Here is a 17593-nt window from a genome sequence, read left to right on the forward strand (position 1 = left end):
CGCACTTTGTAGGGTTTAGGCGTAATTTGAACTCGCGTAACCGGCTGAATAGCTTCTTTAAGGCTTCAATGTGATCCTCTCCGCATCTGGTCTTGGCGATCATGTCATTGACATAGACTTCAATTTCTTTATGCATCATGTCATGGAAAAGAGTGACCATAGCACGTTGGTATGTTGCCCCAGCATTTGTCAAATCAAAAGGCATAACCCTATAGTGAAAGGTCCCCCATGGAGTGACGAATGCCGTCTTCTCCTTGTCTTCATCATTCATCCTTATCTGATTGTATCCGGAGAATCCATCCATAAAGGAAAATAATTCGAATCCAGCAGTGCTATCCACAATGACATCTATGTGGGGGAGCGGAAAGTCGTATTTTGGACTGGCCTTGTTCAAGTCGCGGTAATCAACACAAACTCGAATTCGACTGTCTTTCTTCTTCACTGGTACGATGTTTACCCAATCAGGGTATTGCGAAACCTTGATGAACCCTACTTTCAAAAGCTTCATCACTTCTTCTTCGATTTTTTTCGACAGCTCGGGTTTGGTCCTTCGTAACCTTTGCTTCTTAAGAGGTACATCGGGATTGATAGGTAAACTGTGCTCGATAATCCGAGGGTCTAGTCCTGGCATATCAGAATAAGACCATGCGAAGACGTCTTGATGATCTTTGAGGAGAGCGATCAGACGTATGGCTTTCTCTTCGAGAAGGTTGGCCCCAATCTTTACTTCTTTTGGATCTTGAGTACCATCCAAATTAATGGTAATAGTGTTCTCAGTTGTAAGGGGCTTGAATTGTTCATACTGCTCCCAATTTCTTCGGATTTCCGTAGGGTCATCACTTGAATCATCAGAATCGCTGCTGTCAGTATCTACATCATCAGCTGGATCGTACTAACTCCCTCGCAAGTTGTAAGATTATGCCTGGAACACAGGGTAAATTGATCAGAAAAACAAATGGGGATATGGATTTTTTCATTGTCCATTCTCTTAAAACACATTTTTTGAAGAAATAGTGAAATGTCTTTGATTTTCGAAAATTTTTAGAAACGAGGAAGCATGAGATAGCCCGGGCCTCAGAATACTTTCCTTTTCGTGGCTGGATATCATCAACGGGCCGGTTTGGGATACTACCTCATGCCCTCAAAATATTATTTATTTACAACACATGGATTTACAACCTCAGAAGAGGGAGAGTTCAAAAAGACATTTCTTCCGGCAGAAATGACGATAAAAAACAAAATACAAGAATAACCCATTTTCCAGGGATTCATGCAGAAAAGAGAAGAGGAATTCTACTCAAGCGGGCTTGCGCCCATTCCCTCCACCGGTCCTTCGTCTATTGCGTCGACGAAGAAATCTTCGAAAGTATCGTTCCAGGAATCCAGCTCTTTGGCTCCTTTCTTTACTGGTTTCAGCTTTTCCATGCCGTCCCATCCACTAGGAATGCTATTCTGCTGGTCTTCATAAAAACTTGATGGTATCTGGTAGTCAACGTAATAGTCAAACTTACCACTGGGCTCGTTTATGGTATCAATAATTGTCTTCCCCTTACGTGCCTTATCAGAAAGCTCAGGGGTAGTAGCACGAATGCTAGGTATCACCAAGAGGTCATTCCTACCATGACACAGCCATGGGACACGAAAAGTGAATGCCCTGGCGTCTAGTAGGTCTTGAATTTTATTCTTCAGAGTATCGTAATCATCCAGCGAGTGCCCGATCTCTCCCAAATGATAGTCACAAGTATCGTACTCAGGAGTTTGGTGTTTTGGCCTCCTTGTGATCAGCCCCATCTGCAAAAGGATAGGGAATATCACATTCATGGATTTAGGAACCGGCGAGTATCGTCGTACATTGCCCTGCCACTGTAAGAGTTGGATATCTTGCCAAGTTATGTCGGGAAGGACTCCCGACGACGGGTTTTCTTCGGGACCATTTACTTCGGTCGCCTGCTCTTGATCGGGAAACGGCAGTGACATGTCCAGGGTTTGGCCAATGATATCCATTAAGGATGTGAGCAAATCTCGTAGCTCGCCTAACTGGTACTGCAAACATGCAAACAAATCAAGTGAGTTTACAGTCATTTCTGAGGTCGAGTCTTCGTGTATGGCTCCTACGAAGATATCGTCAAATAGGGTGACCACACTATCCAGCGTTTCTTCTAGTCCACAATCTTTCTCAATCGGTAGCATGTCTAAGTTTTCCTGTCGATTGACAGTAATATTTACAGGAAGCGTCGAGGAGCTCGGGTGACTTGAACATTCGGTAGGATGCTTGAACCCATCACCGGATTGTCCTGAGAGGTTAAGATAAATTTTTTCATCCTGCAACAATTTAGCAGGTGGCGGGAAAGTCTCCCGGATATGGGGAAGTAGCAAACCAACTTGACCCCTCACGTGCCCCTTGTTGGCCTGTGGGTTTCCTCCGCGATACCCTAGACCAGCGGTACGATGATTCCTGACGGCTTGGATAGGCTCTCGGATGCCCCGGCCTCCTCTGCCGAGTCCTTGACCTGGGGTGAAGCCATTCCCAATCATAACCTTCCCTACCATGATTGCGGCTTTTGACATATCAGGGACGAGGGGAGAAGTTCCTCGATATCCGTGCACGGTTGACACGAGCTCATGGACTGATAACTAGATTTCACCTTGCCACTTGGTTCGACATACAGGATGGCAGTTTCTTGATAGATTCGATGGTCTTCTTCTCCAAGGATTGTGATTAGCTTCTCTTGGGCTACAAACTTCACGCTTTTGTGAAGGGTTGAAGGTACGGCTCCAGCAGAGTGAATCCAAGGACGGCCCAGTAGAAAGCTAAACGCAGTGGAGATGTCCATTACCCGAAAAAGAATGCTGAACACGGTTGGGCCAATCTGGACATCAAAGTCGATTTCACCAACAGTGTCTTTCTTCATCCTGTCAAATGCTCGGACGGATGTTTTGGAGCCACGGAGCTTAGACGTGTCTACATTGAGACGGCGCAAGGTTGCTAACGGGCAAATATTCAAAGCAGAGCCATTGTCTATCAAAACTCTAGCCACATGGGAGTTTCTATATTTAACAAAGATGTAGAGACCCTTGGTATGCCCCCTACCTTCGGCGGGAAAATCATCTTCCGAGAATGTTATCTAGTCCTTCAAAAGGATGGAACCCACAAATGTCTCTAACTTATCATGCTCAATTGTCTCTGGGACGTTTACTTCGCTGAGCACTTTCATCAGAGATTTCTGATGCTTCACGGATGTTTGAAGTAGCTCTAGCAAAGAAATCTGGGCGGGTAACTTGCATAGTTGATCCACCACGTTGTATTCACTGGCTTTGATGATGGCCAGGAATTCTTTGGCTTCTTCATCGGTGACAGGCTTCGGAGGCTGCGCGTCAGCTTGGGCATACGTTCGTCCTAACCTAGTGATTAGGTCAACATCAAGTTCGTAGGATCATGGGACTGCTTTGTCATTATTGTACTGGTAAGGCTGAGGTATCTCGATCACTATGTACTCCTCGGTTAGGGGTACTTCAATCGTCAGTTCCTTCTCCTCGTCTGGGTTGTCAGTCAAAGGTTCGTTCACAAGTGTGGGGATGGATTCACTTGTTTCGGCATTCAATGCTGAGAGTTCTTTGTCCCAGTCGATGATAACCTCGGAGATGGTGGCCACTATGCCGGTGCGGTCGACATACACAATCAAATCTGCTTTCGCCATGCTGGCAACCCTTTCTTTCATTAGGGACAAGGGCAGTACTTCACCAGTAGGATAGTACCCTGCTTTCACTAGACCGTTATAAACGTCAATAGTGTATACCCTCTCATTCTTGATTCGACCAGCGTTGAAAGTGAATATGGCATTAATTCTGCTTTCATGTTCGGGTAGCAGTTTGTTTTGGACATTTGGCTTGGATGTCTGAAACGAGAAGGCTTTGGTGTCGAGCAAGCTTTGGACTCGGTGTTTGAGGGTATAGCAGTCGTCCGTCGAATGTCCTACCTCGCCCATGTGATAGTCACATTTCTTAGACGAATCGTAATTCGAAAAGCTTTCTGAGTTGGATCGTTTCGGCTCAGTAGAAAGCAGGTTTTTCTTCCGGAGTATGACCAAGACTTGAGAAAGGGATCCAGGCAGTGAAGTGAATTGCCTTTTCTTATATCGCTTCAGAGGCCGGCTGCTGCTCACTACTCACCTGGACTGTCTGGGAAGGATGAACAGTCCGGGTGTATGCGATGTTCCTATCCGTCAGGGACTCCTTCTCCTTTCTCGTGTTGAGTCTCTTGCTTGTGGAAGTAGATTCTGTGAACCACCCGTCACGCAATCCCATTTCAATTCGCTCGCCCACAGGAACAAGATGATTAAGGGATTCAGTAGTGGCACCAACCAGGCGGTGTCTGTATTCATACAGAAAAGACTTAATGAACAATTTCATTTGTTCATGATCAGTAAGTTCTGGGGTAACCTGGGCGTCAAGTTCCTCCATCTGGTGGCATACTCTTTGAAGGATTCACTCTTCTTCTTTTCAGTGCGTTCAAGGTCGTCACGAAAAAATGTGACGTCGAGGTTGAATTGATACTGCTTGAGGAATGCATCAGCGACATCATCCTAAGATTTAAAAGCATCCACATCTTTTGACATATACCATGTCAAAGCTGGTCCTGTCAAACTTGCTTGAAAAGTCTGAATCATGAGAAGTACATTATCAACGTACTGGGTCATCCGCACATGATACATGTGCAAGTGGTGTCTAGGGCATGATGTGTCATTATATTTCTCGAATTCTGGCATCTTGAACTTTTCTGGTATCTTGACTTGTTTGTATATAGACAGGTCAAGTGGGACAGCATGTTGCGGGCCTTGTAGCTGTTTCAGCATCTCCTCGACCTTCGCAAGGCGTTTGCCATGTTCTGTCATCGATGCGCTTACAAGCTCGATCTTCTTGATGGCAAGTGGAAGCGGATCGTCCTCTAGTAGGGGCATTTTGCTATCGTTGGCGGAGGCTTTGTCTTTTCCAGTAAACGGTGGCGGTAACACCACCTCGATTGCAGTGGGCGTGGGGGTGAGCTTGCCACTGATAGATTCTACCTGCTTGGTGAGATTTTCAAGTGCATTGAAAAACATCTTCATTTCGTTTTCCATGTTATTGAGACGGATCGGCACGTTTTCCTCGGCCATTTAGTTCGTGACTACCGGTGAAAATATGAAATGAATGAGTATAATGCCTAATAAAGAATCATTTCATGACCTAGTCATAATATTATTACATATTTTCTTTATTTGCAAAGAAAAAAAAGCAAAAAAAACGGTTTTTTTTAATATTAACATTTCAAACGACATCCCCGGGGTTCAAACCCCAGTCGCCCGGACCGTTTTTCGCTCATCCCTGGATACCACTGGGCTAAGGCCGCGGTGGTGTCATTTAAGCGCAAAACATATTATTTATTTAACAAAAAGTGATCCGACTTATATTAACATTAGTACAACCCATAAACACTTTTAAAGAAGAAAACCAAAACCCTAAACATAAATACTAGGAAATGTAAAGGACAGGGCTTTTTAACAAAAGGGCGCCCTTCCCGAACACTCATTCTATAAACAATGGGGAAGCCACAGTCTCTCGGAGCCGTTTATTTTCACGGACAAGCTCCGCAATAAGCGTATCCCTCATCCCCACAATCCTTTCGAGATGGTTGATCCGTGCTTGGCGACTGGGCTTGTTGGCTATATCTGGGACCTTTGGCTGTAGTGCTGCCGGGATTTGATGATGTTGAATGTAAAACAGAGAGGCATGGTGGATCCTTTCTTGCCCTTTCAATAGTCTAGGTATAAGAATATTCTCAGGCTGATATTCAGTCCATACCCCTGGACGGCACGAATTTCGCCAACGTAATTGTAGTTCGAGTGAGTGAATTGAACTCGAAATAGGTATGTTTTGAGAGGCGACGGGATCTCCTGAAGGGCCCTATACCGGCAGGCTACCCGGTAGGGATAGTATGAAGTGGAAGTGGCGCCAGATAAACCAAGTAGTGGAATAGGATTGTGAAACCTGTGAGCATAATGAGCCTGACCCTCATGGAACCATTTAGCATGCTATAAGAATGCTTTGGGATCGGGGACTTTCAAAAAGTTTATCCAGGTAGAGTAATCCTTATCAGGGGAATTACTTTTTAAGACCTTAAATCTTTGTATCGGGTACATAAGGTCATCGATTTCAAAAAGTTGCATGAGGTGCCCAAATCCTCTTAAATGGGATAAAAACCAACTTTGCAAAATTTCTGGGGCGGCCCACATAATTTTCTCGTCATTTTGTTTAAAACGATTAAGAGATAAAAATGTTTCTGCCAAAACCAAATTAACATAACCCAAGCCAGTGCAAATTTGTTTGGCCACATACGCAATCAAGGGGTTTATTGAATTTTTACGATGGGGGAAAATGACACACCCGATAAAAGCAAGGATAAAAATCAACTCATGAGCCAAAAATCTTAGATTTTTGGCTCATGAGTTGATTTTCAAAGCATTCATTTAAGAAAAACCAGGGGTATGCATTACAATGAGTTTTAACGACTCTTTTCACGGTATTGCTCTCGACTCGCAAAAATTGGGATAATTCAGGTAGAGGGGACACACCCAAAAGTGGTTTGATGAGCTCATATCCCAAAGGCTTTCTAATGGCAACACTATATTCTTCCAGAGTCGGGGTCATTTCAACCTTACCAAATATGAAAGTGAATGTCTGTGGGCACCAGAAATGTGCTAATGCCTGCATCATGCCAGAATGGACATTGATCTTGAGCAGTGGAAGTAGGCGATCAATTCTTGCTTTGACATATTATTGGCCATTTTGATCGAGTCGGTCCCACCATGCCAGAAGCTCTTTCTTAGGAGTGGGGACGAATTGGACATCAGCTCTTCCCATCGTATATAGAATGCAATCAACGGGTGGCCTAACAGTAACAAATCAAATGAATAAGTAGGCTGCATAATAAAATAAGAAGGGATAGAATATATACCTTTCCTTGAACCATGGCAATCACAACAACATGCACATGAGGAGTGAGGTTCGATTTCTATCTACACTGGTTCAGCAAAATGAAGTTAAAAGGGTGCCTGACCGTCGCAGTCTCGCGTTGGTGTCAAGTCCTTTTAACCTCGGCCAAATCGAAAGGAATATCTTATAGTCACGCGAATAACGGCTAAAGATATTTCTTTACAATTTTTTTTAGAAATAAATTTCGAGGAAAAGAAAGGCAACCTCTACATCGCAGGCTCGCGTTCGAGGTCGTATCTTTCTTAACATCATCCTAAAATGCCCTATCGCGGCCCAGGTCCGGCGGCGTGGTTGTGTGTACAACAGTGTAGTGCTAAATCATTAAAGCATACACAACAATTCATAAACAATCAATTCGAACCTGCAAGAATAAATAACACCTTAATGTCAGGGTCATACCTGGAGTCCTCGCTGCCAAACAAAAATTATTTTTGAACAGGAAAAAAATTCAGGCCTAAGTCCACTTTTTTTAAAAAAATGCAAGTCCCCAGCGGAGTCGCCAGTCTGTCGCGACCGACCTCGTTTTTTTTTATCAACATACAAAAAAGGGGGTCTTGCCTGGTACGCGCTAAGTCTAGGTTCAGGACTTAACTCGGGCTCTCCCAAGCCCATACCATATCGCGACCTAGGGTTTAGGTTTTTAACTTGCAAATGGTTTATATCAAGGAGTCGCCACTAATCGATTTAGGGTGAGTCGATTAGAAACCCAAATAAGGTGATGGGAGAATCACCTTATTTCTACGAACCAGAGATTAAATGAGTTCGGGGACTTGGTTACACTAGCTAGATAACTAATGCCCTTTCGGTACCTTTTTACCCTGTTCATTTCTAAAAACATTTGTCAGGCAATTTGGATTGATTTTCGGACCTTTCTCCTAACATGTGAAGTGATCAAACAAGTGCATAATCATAAATAATTAGCAGTCAAAATAGATATGCAGCCCAAGGTTCTAGTCCTAACTAACGCGAACAACATTCAAAACATAATAATTTATGCAATTATATTCTAATTAAAAATATGCATAATGAAAATAATAAAACAGTAGTAAAAAAACATGCAAAGTACTACCGTATAACCCTATAGGTTATCTAATTCAAACATGGTAATTTATGCCATTATAATTTAATTAAAAACAACATGCATAATAATATCACAATAATTTTAAAACAATCAGATATATCACATAATTTAGAAAAATATTAGACAATAATATATCTAAATTATAACCTAACAAAAAAAATTTCCAAATTTTTTTAAAAAAAAAATTTAGAAATTTAAATTTTTTAAAAATAATAAAATAATATTAAAACCGGGTCGGGTTGGCGGATCCGGATCGATCGGATATGACCCGGGTCAATGAACCCGACTCATCGCGTTGACCCGGATCGGATCCCCGGATCTGAACCGGGTCAGGGGTCAACCTGGGTCATTGACCCGGGTATGGACCGGATCGGACCAGGTTAGGGCCCGGTCCGATGGATGTGGACAAGATAGGGCCAGTTCGACCCGGTCGAACCGGCCTTGAAGGCCTGCAAACCGATCTGATCCGGTCTGCAGGTCGGTCCAAATTGGTTCTTGTGTGCCTGAGGCACGCGAGACCGTCGGCCGGCGAGATCCGGCGTCTCGCCGGCGACCCAGACCAAATCTAGCCCGGCTTTCACCTCTCAGGACCCCTACGAAGCTCCTTCAGCCACCCCGCTTACCGTCCGGCCACCCACTCGCCGGCCGACGACCAAAAACAAACCTGTTTCATTGAGACATTTCAATGAACACATGGCATGCATAAACAAAAATGGGAGATTTCGACCTGTTTCGAGGCCCTGCCGTCCTCGGGAGATCTGTACCTACCTTCAGAGACGATATACGAGCTATGGAGAACGACGCTATGGGTCGGGATTTGTGTGAAATGGCCGGCGCGAGTCTCGGACAGACCGTATACAAAAACAAGGACAAACAGAGCAAGGCGGGATCGAGGGAAGCTCACCGGTTGGCGACGCGACTGGAGGATTTCTGGTTGATCTGCGGTCGACGACGCGGCTACGGGGACCTGTAAAAGCTCGAATCTCTCCTCTTTCTCTCTCTTTTCTCTATGATTCTCTCTCTGTTCTCTCTCTTCTCTCTGTCTCTGTTTTCTCTCAAAAATGGCCAACCGTCTCTCTCTGTCTCTCGCCGGCTTATATAGCTGATGACGACGCGCCACTCTCTGCTCCATTACATCTGCTGACGACGGCCTGCACCGGCCTACTCCTATTCGAGACTTTTGTGGTCAATTAGGCCGGTGCAGGGGGGGCCCGTTTTGATGCCGTGAAGGAGAGAGGAAAAAGGGGGAGAGGAGATCGGGAAATCAGGGAGGACAGGACTAGCCATCAATGCCAGTCCCGTTGGTGTGCTTCCCTGGCCTTCCTCTGGCCTGATAGGGACGGTGCGGGGGCGCTCCACCATCCGTGGAGTCGACTGCCAGAACAGAGGAGAGCAGAGGAGAGAGAGAGACTAGCGCAGGGGGGAAGAAGGAGAAGGAAGGAGGAGCTGGGCCGGGCCGGGCCCAGCTCGCGCGGGAGAGGGGAAAGGAGAAAAAAGAAAGTGGGCTGGGCCGCGCGGGGGAGAAAAGAAAAAAGAAAAGGGCCGGGCCAACCCGGCCCAACTCGGTTTTATTTTATTTTTATTTTTTTAATAGACCTTATTAATACAAATGTGCCTAATTTCTATATGCAAGGCAATTAAATAGAAATATTTTTTTGTTTTAGGAATTAAAGAAAATTAACTCCTAAATTTTGTGCAATTAATTTTGGGCAAATTAAAATAGGTGTCAACAATAAAAGTACAGAGATTTATCAATCGCATGACGGATTGCGTCACTTTACATAAACAAGGAAATACACAATGAGGAACATTTGTCTCAATTGAAAATGTTAAATCCTTTTCGAGTAATGTCATACGTCCTCTAATAAATACACGATCGTTCATGAAATTGTGAACTACAGCTAATATTGAAGTTGAGATTTAACTCGCCTTAGCACTTCAGAATCGAATATTGCAAATTATCCATGCTACTCCACGTGAAGAAGAAAACCTTCTCCACTTTATTAGGAGTATCATTATTTTATGAGGCAAATTAGTGTTTACATTTTTATCATATGAGAATCATTCATGTGAAATTTTTAGGAGTTTAGAAGTCTACTATCGTAGGTTCTTATTGAATTTTTTTTTCCAAAGACAAAGGTTTAAAATAAGGAATGATCCGATGATATTTAAATTTATCAGAGATTTAAATATATGTAACTGAGATAGTGCAAACAAAAGATAAATGCAGAAAAGTTTAAAAACAAAATCCAAAATAAGAAAAAGTGAGAATTGCCACTTTAAGATTAGGGGAAATTACCAAAATAGTAATAAACCTGTTATAATAGTGCAAATTCAGCTATAAACATTTTTTTTTTCAATTGAGTCCTAAATTTTTTGCATTTGTGTTGATTCAATTCATCCGGCCAATTTTGCTGGAAATCGATTAAATGTATGCCCACCGTCCTACGTGGTACGGCCGGCGCAGATATGAACATTTTAAATATTTTTTTGAATTTTTTTTCCTTTTTTTGGTCTTTTTCCCTTCCTTCTTCATCTAGCTCGGCGACTGGCCAGAGGCGAGGGCCAGCGATGCAAGATTGGCCTCGCCATGGTTGGGTGAGCCCTCGCCTGATCTAGGAGGCCGACCTCGCCATCGCTAGGGGAGGCCAAGCCTTACCAGGGTCGGATGAGGCTCGGCATCACCCAGAAATGGCAAGGTTGGCCTTGCCAGTGGCTGGAGGAAGAAGAGAGGGAAGAAGAAAAAAAAACGACTTACAAATTCGGGAACCTCGTTGAAAAAAGGCACAAGATCATGGATCCAATGTGTAAAATTTTGTTTCCCATGTTCTTTGAACCCTTCTCTAAAGTCTCACCTGGCGGCCATCCCGAAAGAGGCAGGAAAGTAACAAAGCTAATCTGAGATTTTACCACATCTCTTCATGAGAATCAACGCTTCTATGAATTGGATATTTGTGTCTCTCTCTACGGCTATTCTTACACAACCCGATTATTTCTCTTACGTAACAAAATGAGTTCCATCGAGAAATAGCAATAGATTCTCATCCACCTTATCTGGTGTACGAATATCAGTAGAGGAAGGAAGATATGTTGTCTCTATACATGTCCATGTGTATGTGGCCGAAACTGGGGACATCGATTAGGAAGCACTGGAAAAGTATGTTTGGATGACATCCACAAATTCAAGGTTTTTTGCCTTTTTTGGGGTTGAAGTGAAAGGGACTAAGCTTTGGTGTATAAGTTCAAGTTGCACGTAGGTCCATGTCTTCTCTCTCTCTCTCTCTCTCGTCCAATTCCATCTATTGGGCTACCAAAATGATGGTTGTGGACGAAAACTCCCATCGACGACCCCATCAACACTGGTGTTCTTCTGTTTGTCACGAAGTTGGGTGATTATCTATTGCCTATCGATGATGTATGAAATGAAATTAGATCCATTTTGATTCGTCACACAATATTCAGAAGGGAAAATGACGCAAATGGTCCTCGAACTTTGGCCTAATATGAAATGTCGTTCATGGACTTTTAATTTGTTCAATGTAGTTCCCAAACTACTACTAAATGTTCAATTTAGTCCTTAGAGTATATGAAAATATTTCACATTGCCTTTTGTTAATTTGAGTAAGCAGAGTCTGCTAGTTTGGCTTCCAATGAACGGTGAATGATAAAAAAAAAGTCACATGTGGATAATCCAAATAATATATTCATCTCAAATCAGGGTATAATAATTAACGTCATCAAATAATGATGTACATTAACGCCCTGATTTTTTTTCGTTTTCTATAGTAGATGGATAAAAAGATAGACATATCCCTTACCAAAAAAAAAAAAAGATAGACATATTGATTCATCATTTAAAAAAAAATTCAACTCTACATATAATAATTAACGTCATCAAAAAATGTTTGATTTGTTGTTTGAGCAAATAGAAAGACTACATTAAACATTTTTAGGATTATATTGAACAAATAAAAAATCCAGGGACAACATTGCATATTGAACTAAAGTTCGAGGACCATACGTGTCATATAGCCTATCTAGAAAAGATCCAGTAAGGCAAGTTACCATTAAAAACGAGACTCTTTGTATAAGAAAGGGCTCTTTTAAGGTTAAATTACGAGAAAAACAAAAGTTTGTAATAAATAAATTTGATGTGCATGTAAGTGACTAAAAAAATCCCTTTTGAGCACAATAATTAGATAAATCCAAACTCTCAAATCGTCCCTCGCATATCCTTACAAATTGGTCGATTGGTCTATAAGATAGACAAAAGGTTCACGAACTCCCGAATCTATAACTCCAACCAGAGAGAGAGAGAGAGGGAGGATGACCTGGCGGCGGGAATGCCACGTGGGAGCAACCCATTCGTTGACAGAAAACCGGACCGATTACCGTGGGACCCCGACCGGAAGCCTTATCTTGTCCACCATGTTTTTTTCCCCAAAGCAGCGCGGGGGCACCAAAAGAAGGGAAAAAAACAAAAATACACTCAAGAAAAGCAAGCGACTTTGGCGTCTGAAAACAGCGTTACCGAAACTGAACCATACAATTAAGAGGTCCACTTTTGTTTCGCTGACTGAGCGGGACGTTGCTGAATCTTGCATGAAGCCGTTCTCTATAAGTTCCAATCAAGAGGTTCTTGATATTCTCATCCACTGAGAAAAAACAGAAAACCTGATCCAAAACAGGGTTCAGAAGTTAGCTCAAGCAAGGAACAGAGGAACTTGGAAGAGCGGGGTACGACTCTTATTCTTCAATCTTTCTCCTATCATTGCAATGTTGCTTCTCTCTTTACCTAATGTTAACAAAGATCACGACCAACCCAGCTTCAACGTAGATGAGCTACGAAACTAGAAACTTTGGCTCTATAGTTGTTATCTAGCTGGTCGTTTGGGGTCAGAAATTTTCATTTTCATGGCATGATCGTAGATTAGGTTGTCGTTTCCCCATTAATAGATTAGCAATTGTGGGGAGCAAAAGAAAATTGTATGGATTTATACTGGGCATTCTTACAGAATAATATTGCAGAAACCATTATGTGGCATCCCTGTATTAGCCGTAGCAATGAAAACCGCTGTCAATTATGACACGGGCTAGCTCACGACGACGACGAGTATAAATCACCGAACGAGCGAGTTTATAAAGGCGATGATTGTAAACTAACGGGTTCTATATTCTGCTATTTCAAGTGATTCCAGGTTGCAAAATGATGTTTCATTAGCAACAGAAGAGCCAGATTCCGCAAAATTTTGGATCTCCTTTTGCGCGTTTAACTGAATACCGTCATAGTTGACTAATTTTTAAAGTGAAATCTTTCTGGTTACTATTTGCCAGCCGGTGAGGAAGCACAAGTGAGCTCAACTCAACTTGGATACAGGAGCACCCTTGTGTTTGGTCAAATGCCCGAAAAGCTCAGACTCTTAACACAAAACTCTTCCTGCATAAGAGATTGATTTGAGTCATGGCTCCTCATGTGAAGAGCAATGGCGGGATCTCTGTTGCCAGGGAGAGGACTGGTCAATGGTAATTACGCTCCTATGATGAATTCATGCTATGTCTATCCAAATTTTCCGTCGTTAAGTTACTGATTCATGAATTGTTCATTTCACGTAGGCTTCTTTCTCAAGAAATTCCGACTGATATTGACGTCAAAGTAGGCAAAGCAAATTTCTCTCTCCATAAGGTTTGGGATGAATAATGAGTTCATGGTCATGTTGTGGAGTAATCTAGGGACTGGAAAATGAATATCATATTCAATTGCTTCTTGGCAGTTCATGCTAGTGGCTAAGAGCAACTACATGAGGAAGATGGTGATGGAGTCGAAGGAAGCGGAACTGACCAGGATCGATCTGTCCAACATCCCTGGAGGCCCAGAGATATTTGAGAAAGTGGCAAACTTCTGCTACAACGGCGACTTCGAGACCACGGTGAATAACGTTGCCGCTCTTCGTTGTGCTGCGGAGTAACTGGAAATGACAGACCAGTATTGTGACAACAACCTTGCAGGCCGTACTGAGGACTTCCTTGTTCAGGTGGCCTTCTCGAGCCTGTCTGGCATGATCCTCGTTTTGAAGTCATGTGAAGATCTTCTTCCCAAGGCAGAGGACCTCAAGATTGTCCAAAGATGTCTCGACGTGGCAAGTGCCAAGGTAAAGGTTCGCATTTGCGGTTGCTTCGCCTTGCAATTTGAATGCTTAGGATAAGGGGCACTGAGATATATGTAATGCGACCGTGGTTGCTATTGCAGGTATGTAAAGAGGCAATTTTCCGAGCCGTTCTCCATCAAACTGGTGGACAGTCGAGCTATCGGTGTTAAATGTTTTGTTCTTTGGAAAGATCATTGCTGCAATGCAACAAAGAGGTGCGAAGGCCCTTATCCTGGCCATGGCTATCATCACATACGCAGAAAGATCTCTCCCAGGTCTCGTACGAGACCATTCTGGCATCGGAACTAAGTCATCAGATATCAACGACTCCCATGGTCTAGATCAGCAGCCCAAGTTACTTGAATCTATAGTTATGCTTTTACCCCCAGAGAAAGCTGCTTTTCCCATTAGCTTCATTTGCTGCCTTCTCCGAGCTGCTATCTTTCTTAAAGCCTCGACCAATTGCAAGAAGGAGCTTGAGAAACGGCTCTCTTCGATTTTAGAGCATGTGACAGAGGACGATCTTCTCATTCTGTGATTCAGTTACGATGGCAAGCAGCTCTTTGATCTGGAGAGTGTTAGGAGAATTATTTTGGCTTTTGTCGAGAAGGAAAAGAGTGTGGCTGTGTTCGATGGCGACTTCCAGGAGGTTTGTTCTGCACCGATGGAGAGATTTGCCAAGATGGTCGATGCATACTTAGGAGAAATTGCTATATACAGTGAACTCAGCATCTCGACGTTCAATGCGATCGCGACCCTCGTGCCTAAGGCAGCTAGAAAAGTCGATGACGATCTGTACCGAGCAATCGATATATACTTCAAGGTAAGCAATAGAATATTGAGGACTGGTCTGCAATTTCAGAAGTATTTCTTTTGCTTTCTCATCAAAATTCAAAATATTGTTCAAATTTCAAACGGTCATGAAAAATTTATATGTCAATCCACCGTTAAAATTTGCATTTTACGTTAGTTTCGAATGTTCCGGATTTAAAAAGGTTAAAATACGTGAGTGATAAGATTTAAATTAAATAAAACGTAAAAGTCAATCCAAACCAACTTTCTAGAGTTGCGTTGGTGTTGGGATTAGTGATTGAAGAGATTTCATCACGATTAATAAGTTATTTGACAGTGAGCAATACCGAATTTGCAGGCCCATCCAAACCTTGATGAGATAGAGCGAGAGAAAGCATGCAGTGTGATGGACCCGCTGAAACTGTCGCACGAAGCTCGGCTTCATGCCTCGCAGAACAAGCGGTTACCCGTGCAGATCGTTCTGCACGCACTCTACTATGACCAGCTGAAGCTCAGGAGCCGAATGGAGAACGGCGACGTACCTGATCCCGCGGCAACGAGGAGCCAAGTGCTGGCTGATGTGTCGTTGGTCAGGGAAAACGAAAACTTAAGGTCCGAGCTAATGACGATGAAGATGTACATCTCCGATATGCAGAACCCGAAGAGCCGAGGAGAGACGTCCTCCAAGGGAGGCGCCAAAAAGACTACCTTCTTCTCTTCAATGACCAAGACGCTCGGAAAGTTGAACCCATTCCGCCATGGGTCGAAAGACACTTCCAACATCGACGACATTGCGGATATTACGAAGCCGAGAAGGAGAAGGTTCTCCATCTCTTGATTTGTAAACGGCTTCTCTTCCGGTGCTTATATTGGCGTAGGTGTTCTGTTTCTGCTCCGATGCAGGACCTTCCTTTTTGTGCTCTGCTGGAGTCCTTTCTGTCTGGCTTTTTTCTTCAGTCTCCTGGAATGCTGGGAGCTACTATGGCGCTTGTTAGTGTGTAGACAATTGAATATGTTGATTCTGTAACGTGAGCATTTTATGTCAGTGACATTGCAAGGTTTAAGATAATGGTACACACCTTTTTTTTTATCCGGTGCTAAAATTACTGGTCCAGCATCTAAATTTTCATGGACTAAAATTACTGGTCCAAAAAAAGATGGAGACCGGCATGCCTTGATCGACTGTCCAGATCGCCCATGCAAATGATGTCTTGTTGGAAAACAACATCAAGAATCTTTTCCAGTTGGAAAAGCCGGAAGAGCAAAACAACCATTAAAGTTGGTGCATACTGACATATGTGGCCTAGTTGAGGTTGAATCATTCGGACAAAAAAGGTACATGTTAATTTTTATGGATGATTTTACCATAAAAATTTGGGCATATTTCTTGAAAGAAAAATTTGAAGCTTTTGACAAGTTTAAACAATTTAAAGTCTATGTTTAAAAACATACTGAGCCTGAGCCTGAGCCTGAGCCTAGAAATGGTGTCGTCGGAGGGGGGATGAGGGCGGCCTGCACTGCACGTCCGTCAGGGCAAAGTCGTGTGGGGCTGGAGGATGGAGCAGGTGGACATGGCGGCGTCGAAGACTAGACGACGACCTTGCGCTTGGCGTAGTCGATGGGTGGACTTCCTACTATATGAGCACATAGTAGGGTCCTTTTCGCGGATTGTTTGGAGCTTATTTCGGCCCCACCCGCGCATTCGTCCAACCCATTGTCCGAAGGAGTCCAATTTAGCAAGGGATGGTTCGATGGAACCGATCACTTTTTCTTTCCCACTACTTGATGTCATCTCTTCGTATTCTCCACTACCTTTTTTAGAAAATAGATATGAGTAAAAGGATCCTACTATGTGCTCATATATCTTCTACAATAGACAAAAAATTTTTTTAAAAAAAAACAGATTTATTATAAATTGCAGATAGAAAACAATAAATAAACCCACCAATTATCGAGAGATATGGATTATTTTGCAACCATGAATGATCAAATATTAGTAATGATCCTCAAATTGAAAAGACGAACCAAAAAACGTACTTCACTTAAGGTTTAATTCACATTTTATTAATTTTTTTGAAAAAAATAAAAAATATATATATGTGCGTGTAGTTGGTCCGATTCTAGTTTAAGGAATCGGGAACCGGACCGACACTCTCAGGAACCGGACCAAACCGGCCCGTCTGGGTGGTTTTCGATTTGGGCGGTCCATTTTGCACACCCATATAGTTTAGTTGTCAATTGAACTATGAAATCGCAGATATTAGGTCGTCTTCCACAAAATTGGCTTGTTGCCCCTCTTCAAGCCCTATGGGCTCTTCTTTGTTTAGACACTCCTTGTATGGGTTTCTCAAGAGCTTGCCAATAATGAAATATTTCTTTTGCGACCAAAATATATATATATAAGTTGGTCATTTTTTACTTATTGTGATTGAATATCACGTATTGTCAAATTATTTTGCTATAATAAGATGATGGACTAAAATAAGAAATTAGATTTTAGGGATTATAAAAATTGATATTTGATTAAATCTAACTATGAATATTC

The 17593-nt window shown here is 42.7% G+C and overlaps 1 protein-coding gene and 1 pseudogene across 2 annotated transcripts in view; both read left to right on the forward strand.

Annotated features, from left to right (window-relative positions):
• Window positions 1-12686: 12686 nt before the first annotated feature.
• The window catches only part of LOC115672006 (root phototropism protein 2-like), a 49658-nt gene continuing 44751 nt past the window's right edge, over window positions 12687-17593 (forward strand). The window contains exon 1 of one of the 2 annotated variants that reach the window (XM_030593737.2): window positions 12687-12799. The gene's annotated coding sequence lies outside the window, so the exon portion shown is untranslated. The remainder of the gene's footprint in view (window positions 12800-17593) is intronic. The other variant, XM_030593738.2, reaches the window with a different exon arrangement.
• On the forward strand, window positions 12794-16097 carry LOC115672090 (root phototropism protein 2-like; annotated as a pseudogene).

This window comes from Syzygium oleosum, unplaced genomic scaffold (assembly GCF_021117445.2).
Source record: "Syzygium oleosum isolate NSW1041296 unplaced genomic scaffold, Sole_v2.1 Sole_v2.03, whole genome shotgun sequence".
Classification (NCBI taxonomy): Eukaryota; Viridiplantae; Streptophyta; class Magnoliopsida; order Myrtales; family Myrtaceae; genus Syzygium; species Syzygium oleosum.